General features: G+C 44.9%; 1 pseudogene; it reads left to right on the top strand.

Moving 5' to 3' along the window:
* The first annotated feature begins 613 nt into the window (after nt 1–613).
* On the top strand, nt 614–8,555 carry LOC134387428 (carcinoembryonic antigen-related cell adhesion molecule 8-like; annotated as a pseudogene).
* Nucleotides 8,556–9,494: the final 939 nt, after the last annotated feature.

Raw genomic sequence — 9,494 nt, 5'->3', positions numbered from 1 at the left:
GAGAGGGAGGCAGACGGGGGTAGCGATCAGGGCTCCAGGGTCCTAGAGGGACGGTCTGCATCGAGCCCTAGGGTGAAAGTCTGGAGAGGAGGCAACTGGGCACCCAGGGGTTGCCCCAACTGGGGAGGGGAGGAGCTCCTGGTCTCGGGGTTGGGGGGTAGGTCTATGCACCATGTGCTAGCCAGGACAAAAGGGGGCCGGAGCGGAGTCTCTGCTCTGGGGAGCGCTTCTCACCGTTCTCAATGAACATCAGCGTGTCCTGGCAACCCCAGCCGCTCTCACAGGATTGCTGGCCAGCTGTCCACTAGAGGGGCAGGTCCGATACATTCCTCACGGACTGAAGTGTCCCCCACTGGCAGACTAAGGCCTGCTGTCCTGGGAGGGAGAAGAGCAAACCCGTCTCAGCAGGGTGGCCCTGATCATCCACCAGGGAAACTCCCTCCAGGTAGGGGTCGTCACTCACGGGGCAGCAAGAAGGTGACACCCAGGAGGGCCAGCAGTGGGCCAGGTCCCATGACCAGACTTTCTTCTCTTTCTGCCAGGAAGACAGCCCTTTATACCTTCCTTTACCCAAGACAGCCAGGAAAGGGTGGGGAAGGAAGGGCCTTACTAAATGAGGTCCTGGGCCACACCCTCTGAGCTCCAGCTGCTTGAAGAGCCTGGATACCTGGGTGTCCCAGGAGTCCGGGAGCCCCGCCCCCACCCCTTCCACAATCGGTAACTGAGGCTTCCTGATCCCCACGGTCCCACTGGTCCAGATCCCCACCCCTCTTTTCTTCTGAACCCTGCTATGTGGGTCCCCACTCCCACCCTGTTTCAGAGTAGTTTGGGAAGGTGGTTTTCTCGTCTCTCATGGCACCCAGGTCACATCTGCTCCAGGTGAGGGAATGGCCCAAACGTCTGTGAGGTCATTGTTCACTGGGCATTGGCTGGTCCCTGTGTTCCCCTTGCCTGGCTTCTGCCCCCCGCTAGCTTCCTCCTTCTCTGTTCTCTCTCTTTCCTTCCTATATTGCTTTCCTTTCTACTTTTTCATGATTTTCTCTCATACTTGCTCTTCTGTGCTCTCCCCTCACAACAAGACATAGGCCCTGAAGTCCCCACTTCCCTGCCTCCAAGGAATGAGTTGAGGTATGGAGTAAGGTGGGGGTGGGAGTGGAGACTGAATATCTATTGAAGAATGAGGACTTTTTTTTTTTTTTTTTTGGCTCTGCTATAACATATGTAATGCAAAATTTCCATTTTAAGAATTTTAAAAATATAATTGTATGGCGTTAATTATGTTCACAATGCTGTGTACCCACTGCCTCTATCTATTTCAAAAACATTTTTTGTCATCATAAACATAAACTCTGCACCCTTTAAGCAATCACTTCTCATTATTCCTTCCCCCCATTTCTGGTTACCTCTAATCTACTTGTATTTCTAAAAATTTTTTTAATTTACTTTTTTTTTAATTGACCCATGATAATTGTATATATGTACCTTTCCATAATGTATGTTCTTGGCTCCTTTGTTAAAAATCAGTTGGCTGTAGGTTGTTGGTTTTATTTCTGAATTCTCTATTCTGTTCCATTGGTCTATGTGTCTGTTTTGTGCCAGAATCATGCTCTTTTGATTACTATAACTTTGTAGCATATTTTGAAGTCAGGGAGTGGGATGCCTCCCATCTTGCTCTTTTTGCTCAGGAATGTTTTGACTCTTTGGGGTCTCTTGTTGTTCCATATAGATTTTTTAATTGTTTTTTTCTATTTCTGTGAAGTGTGTCATGGGTAGTTTGACGGGGATTTCACTGACTCTAGATCACTTTGGAATCAATATTTGACAATATTGGTTCTCCCAATCCATGCTGAGAGGTGAGAGATGCCAACTGTGACTGAAAGATGCCTTTGGAGGAGGCAATCAAAGGCACCACACAGGGTAATCCTCTCTGGTCTCTAAGCAGCGGAGTTACCCAAACCCTCCATCACAAGTAACAACTCCCACCCGGTGGAGGACGAGGACCCTGTGGCATTAACTGTGAACCTGAGACTCAGGACACAACCTACGTGTGGTGGATAAATGGTCAGAGGCTCCAGGTCAGTCCCAGGCTGGATCTGTCCCTGGACAACAGGACTCTCACTTTACTCAGTGTCACGAGGAATGACACAGGACCCTATGAGTGTGAAACCCAGAACCCAGTGAGCACCAGCCGCAGTGATGCATTCACCCTGAATATTTCCTGTGAGTAACACCTGTTCCCATGTCCCAGGCTGTCAGCCCAAATCCACGCAGCCAGAGTCCAGGGCACTCAGTCCCTCCCACGTCCAGGTACACAGACCTTCACTCCCGGACACACAGGCTGGCCATGGCTTCCTGCCCTATGCCTATTCAGGCACATCCAGCCATGAGCCAAGAAGAGGAGGGGAGGGCTTGCTCCTGTCTTGAGAGGCTCAGGATCAACGACATGTGATGGGAGGAACAAGTTAATGTCTCAGACTCAGGCTCAGTGAGCACAGGGGTTATAGTTGGAACTTTCTTCTTTTTTAAAAAAATTTTTATTGAATCATAATTGATTATACATATTTTGAGAGTTCAACATTCACATATGTTGATCAAATCAATATTACTAGCATATATATTGTTACAGATCGTACTTATTCTTTATGCTCCTTGTCAAATCTCTCCCCATCCCTCTCCCTCCCCCCTTCCACCACTGATAACCCTAGATTTCTTCTCTCCCCTGAAAGAGTAATGCTTACTCTGTTGATTTGTTACCTAGATGATCTGTCCAATGCTGAGAGGTATGTTCAAGTCCCCCTATGTTATCATAGAGCAGATGCTTCTTCTGTCACTCTAGAACGGGCTTTGTGGAGAGAGACATCCTCTTCTTTTCTTTGGTCTCTTCTGGTGACTCTCCTTGTGTCAATGCACTCCAGTGGCTGGCAGACCATCTGCATGGTGGTTGTGACATCTAGCCACTTTCATGGCAGCCATGGTTATTGTGGTGACTGTGGTGGGCCACCCACATGGAGATGATGTTTTGGCATGCTCCTTGGCATTGGTAGTGTGCCTGGTTGTGGGGGGATCCAGACCCTGGCTCCATACCTCAGGTCCCCAAGCAGTCCCCGAGGCACTGGCGGTGTGCCTGGTTTGGGGGGGGGGGGTCCAGTGTACGGCTCCATACTTCAGGACCCCAGGTGGGCCCTGAGGTGCTGGTGGTGTGCCTGGGCCAGAACTAATTTTTTTGTCCTTTCCTTACTTCTAAAATAGGGAACCTTCCTGTGGGGAACAGTACTTGAGCTGTGTGGTTTAGCTAAATTGCTGCTTTGCTGCTGATTCCCTAGAGAAGGCTTTTTGTGCAGCTCAGGTTTTAATGGTTGACTTTATAGGTACTTCTGGCTCTCCAGAGACCTGGTGCACCTGGGTTGTGTCAAAACTCTGATCTGGACCTGAATCTTTTCATCAAACTGCACACCATGAAATTCTATATTCCTGACCAATCTCCTCTGAGTTGTCCTTTGCTGATTGGGGTGCAGGTAAGCTGTCCTTGCTGTGCCCCAGTGTTTCCCTGGTGAGCCTGTCTCCCCCACTACCCATACTCCAAACACTTCTCATGGGACAAGCCATGTGCCGGTCCCTTGAAATGACTCACTGGCCTCTGAGTGGCTCCTTTTTTTCAGTTGTTGTGGCTCCTCGCTCCTTTGTGGATCTATGGGAACCCTATTAGTGGTTTTGCTGGCCTGGGGGTCACCAAGGTCCTCTTCTCCCCTGCCACCTCCAAGCATCTGCATCTGAAAGGCACAGCTGTGGCTTTTGCTGGCTCCTGCTCTATGTGCTCAGCAGCTCCAGCCTTAAAGCAGCCATGGCATGAAGTGGTCAGAGTGCTTTTTTCTTTCTCTCATTGTCACTTCTGCTTTCATGCACTGCATAGATCTCTCCTTCTCTTCCCATGAGCTCTAGAAGCCCCAGCCTGGCTGTTGTTGCTTTTTTATAGCTGTAAATTGGTTGATCTGTTGGAGAGAGTGATGCTGGGGACTGTCTATTCCACCATCTTGACCAGAAGCCCATGGTTCAAACTTTTTAAAACAAGTTTCACATGGCTCAGAGGGATACTGTGGTCCTTCTACAGACCAGGAGTGTCCCCTTTCCCCAGAAGACATCATGTGTGTCTTTATTCTCTTTGCTCCAGATGGCCTGGACACCCCCACCATTTCCCCCCCAGACTCATCTTACCATCCAGGAGCAAACCTCAGCCTCTTCTGCTATGCGGCCTCTAATCCATTGGCACAGTATTCGTGGCTTATCAATGGGAGGCCCCAGCAATCCACACAAGAGCTCATTATCCCCAACATCACTGTGAATGATAGTGGATCCTCTACCTGCGTTGCCTATAACTCTGCCACAGGCCTCAACAGGACCACAGTCAAGATGATCACAGTCTCTGGTAAGCGGATCCCTGCAGCATTGGGGACAAGTTCCGGGGTGGAGTCTACCTGGTTTGCAAAGAGAATACCAGAAAAAATTTCTTTCTCAGCCAGTATCCCATAGGTACAAGCAAAAGCCTAATTCTCCCTGAGTCCCCCCACTCCATCTCTGCAGATTCTCTCCTCCCCTTACCTCTCTGATTTCTCATGGCTGACCTTGGGTCAGGTCTAGAATATTGGAAGGGGGTTCTCCCAACCTCAGAAAGACCCTGTAGCCAGAGAGGTTTCAGTAAGGAGGAAAAAAAGAAAGGCCCTCAAGGTCAAGTTTCTTCTCTCTGTCATTAACTCATCAATTCTTTGTTTTCTCTCACCTACTCAATGAGCTACAAACGACATAGAGGATGGCATGTCACTGTGGTTTTGATTTGCATTTCTCTGATGATTAGTGATGTTAAGCATCTTTTCATATGCTTATTGGCCATTTGTTTACCTTCTTTGGAGGAAAGTCTATTCAAGTCCTTTGCCCATTTTTTAATTGGGTAGTTTGGTTTTGTTGTTGCTGAGTTATAGTTGTTCTTTATATATCCAGATATTAATTCCTTATCAGATATATGATTTGCAATTATTTCTCCCATTCCAGAGGTGGTCTTTTCACCTTCTTAATGGTGTTCTTTGATGCACAAAAGTTTTTAATTTTCATAAAGTCCAATTTACCTATTTTTTTCTTTGTTGCCTATGCTTTTGGTGTCATAGCTGAGAAATTATTGTCAAATCCAACATTATGAAGCTCTCACCCTATGTTTTCTTTAAAAAGTTTCATAGTTTTAGCTCTTTCATTTAGGTCTTTGATCTATTTTGAGTTAATTTTTCACATGGTATTAGGTAAAGCTTCAACTTTATTCTTCTCCATGAATATTCAGTTTTCTCAACACCATTTGTTCAAAAGACTATCTTTTCCCCATTGAATGGTCTTGGCACCCTTGTCAAAAATCATTTGGCCATATATGCAAGGGTTTATTTCTGGGCCCTCCATTCTATTCCATTGGTCTGTATGTCTTTCTTCATTCCAGTACCACACTGTTTTGATTGCTGCAGCTTTGTAATAAATTTTGAAATCAGTAAGTGTGATTCCTTCAACTTCCTTCTTCTTTTTCAAGATTGTTTTAGCTATTCGGGGTCCCTTGAGATTCCATGAATTTGGGGATTGATTTTTCATTTCTGCAAAAAAAGTCCCTGGGATTTTGATAGGGATTGCATTGAATCTGTAGATCACTCGGGGTGGTAGTGTCATCTTAACAATATTAAGTCTTTCAATCCATAAAAACAGGATATATTTCCACTTGTTTAGTCTTCTTTAATTTCTTTCAGCAGTATTTTCCAGTTTTCAGGGTACAAGTCTTTTCACATCCTTGGTTAAGTTTATTCCTACTTATTATTTTCCAAACTCTTGTAAATGTAGTATTTTCTTTTTTTTCAGATTGTATAGAAATACAACTGATTTTTGCATGTTGATTTTGAATCCTGCAACTTTGCTGAATTTGTTTATTAGTTCTAAAAGTTAGTTCTCTGGAATCTTTAGGGTTTTCTACATATAAGTCATGCCATCTGCAAACAGAAATAATTTCACTTTTTTCCAATTTGGATGACTTCTTTTCTTTTTTTTTCTTGCCTAATTGCTCTGGCTAGGTTCCAATACTATGTTGTAAAAACGGAGAAAGTTGACATCCTTGCCTTGTTCCTGATCTTAGAGTGAAAGTTTTCAGTCTTTCACCATTAAGTATAATGTTAGCTGTGAACTTTTCATAAAAGGCCTTTATTATGTTGAGGTAGTTTCCTTCTATTCCTACTTTGAGTGATTTTATCATGAAAGAATGTTGAATTTTGTCAAATGCTTTTATTGATTTAATCTCCTTACTAGTTACAAGGCTATTCAGATTTTTTATTTTTTCATGATTCCTTCTTGGTAACTTTTGTGTTTCTAGTACATTTTCCATTTCACTTACATGATCCAATTTGTTGGCATACAATTATTCATAGTATTGTAATAATTCTTAATAATTCTACACAACTGGTCATAATGTCTCCACTTTCATTTCTGATTTTAGTGATATGAATCTGCTTTCTTTTTGTATTGGTCAATCCAGTTAAAGGTTGTGAATTTTGGTGATTTTTCTTTTTTGGAAGAACTAATTTTTTGTTTCATCGATCTTTTAAATTGTTTTCCTATTCTCCATTTTATTTATCTGCACTCTAATATTTATTATTTCCTTTTTTCTACTAGCTTTGGCTTTCCTTTGTCCTTTTGTATATCCCTAAGTTGTAAAGTTAAGTTGTTGATTTGAAATCTTTCTTCTTTTTTAATGTGTGCTTTTACAGTTATAAATGTCTTGCACACAATTCTTAAGTTCTTTGAATCTCAGATTCCCGAACTGAAAATTACAAGCAGGATTACGAGATGAAATTGAGGGAAGAATAATCACCAACCTAGAAACATAATGAGAGGAAAAAATAGATTAGAAGGATATAGTTGCCTGATCACCTCCCAGCAGCCTTCCCACAGAAAATGTATTCCTTGAAGGGACAAGTAGAGACTATTCAGGCTGAGTTGTTTCCCAGGGCACCCCCACTGTAAAATAATTCCACCTTCAGTCCTTCTCCTCTTTTCTTTCCATGACAGATGATCCAGTACAAAGAAGTTCTCCTGGCCTCTCAGCTGGGGCAATTGCTGGCATTGTGATTGGAGTACTGGCCGGGGTGGCTCTGATGGCAGCCCTGGTGTATTTTCTGTATTTCAGGAAGACTGGAGGGTATGGTGGCCTTTCCTCTCATTCTGTTTTCTCCAAAGCTACTTGCCATGCTTGGGAGATGAAAAGGACTTCTTCACCTCCGTCTCTGGGCCTGGATCTCCTCCTCCCTGAACTTCTGCTTCTTGGCGCTAATTCCTGCTGGTCGTTTCTTCCCAGGTCTTCATGCTCCCTGTACCCCACTGTCTCTTGGACATGGTTATTCACATCCCCAACTAGGTTAGAAGAACAGGCCCAATGATGTTCCTCTGTCCCCAGCAAAAGAAGCCAAAGTCCAAGAAGAGAAATAAATGAGGAGATGAAAGGAGCAGCAGGAGAAAGCTCTGTTGGCCACAGTAGCAGGAGGAGGGAAGGACAGGACAGGAAGAGAAACTAAGAGAGAGAGAAGAAACAACTAAAGTCCTATGGGACAATAAATAAAGTGAGGGAATGTATTAGTCTGTTTCTGTTGCTTGTAACAGAATACCTGAAACTGGATAATTTATAAAGAAACAAAATTTACTTATTGTTTTGGAGGCTGGGAAGTCCACAGTCCAGGGGCACATCTGGTAAAGCCTTCTATGTGATGGTGATTCTGCAGTGATGCAGAGTATCATATGCTGAGAATGGGCTGAGCAAGAGACAGCTAATTTCCTCACTCACTCTCCTTATAAAGCCATCAGAACCACACCCATCACCCCATGAATGGATCAATCCATTCACCAGGGCACAGTCCTCACAATCCGATCACCTGTTAAAGGCCCCATCTTTCAAATACCAGAATTAGATTTCCCACTCTCTTAGCACTCTTATAATGGGGGTCAAGTTTTCAATACATGAACTTTTGGGGGACACATTTAGACCCGAGCAGGGAAAAACAAAACAAAACAGAATCTACCCCTGGAAAACAAAACAGGAGAGGTCTTAGGGTAGAAGTAGGTGCAAGAGCATTGATAAAGAATGAACCTAAGCCTGGCTGGTTGGCTCAGTTGGTTAGAGCATGGTGTCATAACGCCAAGGTCAAGGGGTTGGGTCCCCTTACCAGCCAGCTGCCAAAAAAAGAAGAAGAAGAAAAAAAAAAGAATCGACCTAAATGTGAACACCCAGCAAACAGGAAAGGAGTAAACACTGGAAGGGATCATGGTTAGATTAAAGAATGAGGCCCCAAGAGAAAAGGCAGTACCATACGCAGTATGAATGAACACAAAGGAACCTCAGGGAATCATCTACTGACAGTTTCCTTCCTAACTCAGGAAGCAAAGATCCTGTGCTTGGGAATAGCAGTCACAGTGTCTGATATTTATTTAGGGCAAGCGACCAGAGTGATCTCACAGAGCACAAACCCTCAGCCTCCAACCACAGTAAGTAAAACCAGCTGCCCAGTGAGAACTGGTGTGTTCCACCACGTGCCCTGCCCTGGCAGGGAGTCCTGGATTCCCGAACCACTCCCTCCCTCTGAATTTTTACAGAGGGAGACTCCATTTCCCAACCCTCAGCTGACTTAGGTCCTCACAGCCCTCCTAGCAACAAGAGGCCCCTGAAACAGCCCCAGGTAAGAAAGGGTCTCATGTGCCTAGGCCAGGCAGGCCTGAGTCAGATCCCCTCTCTCTAGGACCCATTTCCTCATCCTTACTCTTTCCCCCTCCTGCCTCTATTACGGCTGTGGGTATTCTCCCTTGGTGAGACTTTCCTAGAGAGTGGTTTATGCAAGCAACTGCAGACAATTCCTCGTTGCTAGGATGTAAAGTGTAAGGCAGGAAATGGAGGAGAAGAAGCTAGAGAGGCAGGTGGGGACCTGACTGGAGCAGGCTTTCCCCAAAGCAGGAGCTTATATTTTATCCCACTGGTTAGTTCTCAAACTTTGGCATGCTTCCGAATTACCTGAAGGGTTTTTAAAACACAGGTTGCTGGGCCCCACCCCCAGAGTTTCTGATTCAGTAGGCCGGAGTGGGTCTGAGAATTTCCATTTCCAACAGGTTCTTGTGTGATACAGATGCTGCTGGTCCTGAGACCACATCCACAGGCAATGGAAGCAGCAGACAGAGTTTCAAGCAGGTAGTGAGAAGGCAGGCGGTGCCTCTCAGAGGCCTCGGGCTCCTGGGCAGGCTGCATTGAGGGGGCAAGGACTGGAGGTGGGGAGGCCAGTTAGGAGGCTGTGGCAGAGGCCAAGATGGAAAAGAAGGCAGAGAAACCACAGCAGAACTGTTAGTTAGCAATAGCACATGTATTACCCATAGAACACCACAGTGGACAAATCTATGTGTCATTTTTGCAGTGGCTGTTCTTTAAATTAGTTATTTGAATCACC

This window comes from Cynocephalus volans, chromosome 10, assembly GCF_027409185.1.
Source record: "Cynocephalus volans isolate mCynVol1 chromosome 10, mCynVol1.pri, whole genome shotgun sequence".
Lineage (NCBI taxonomy): Eukaryota > Metazoa > Chordata > Mammalia > Dermoptera > Cynocephalidae > Cynocephalus > Cynocephalus volans.
This window is presented reverse-complemented; position numbering and strand designations above follow the sequence as displayed.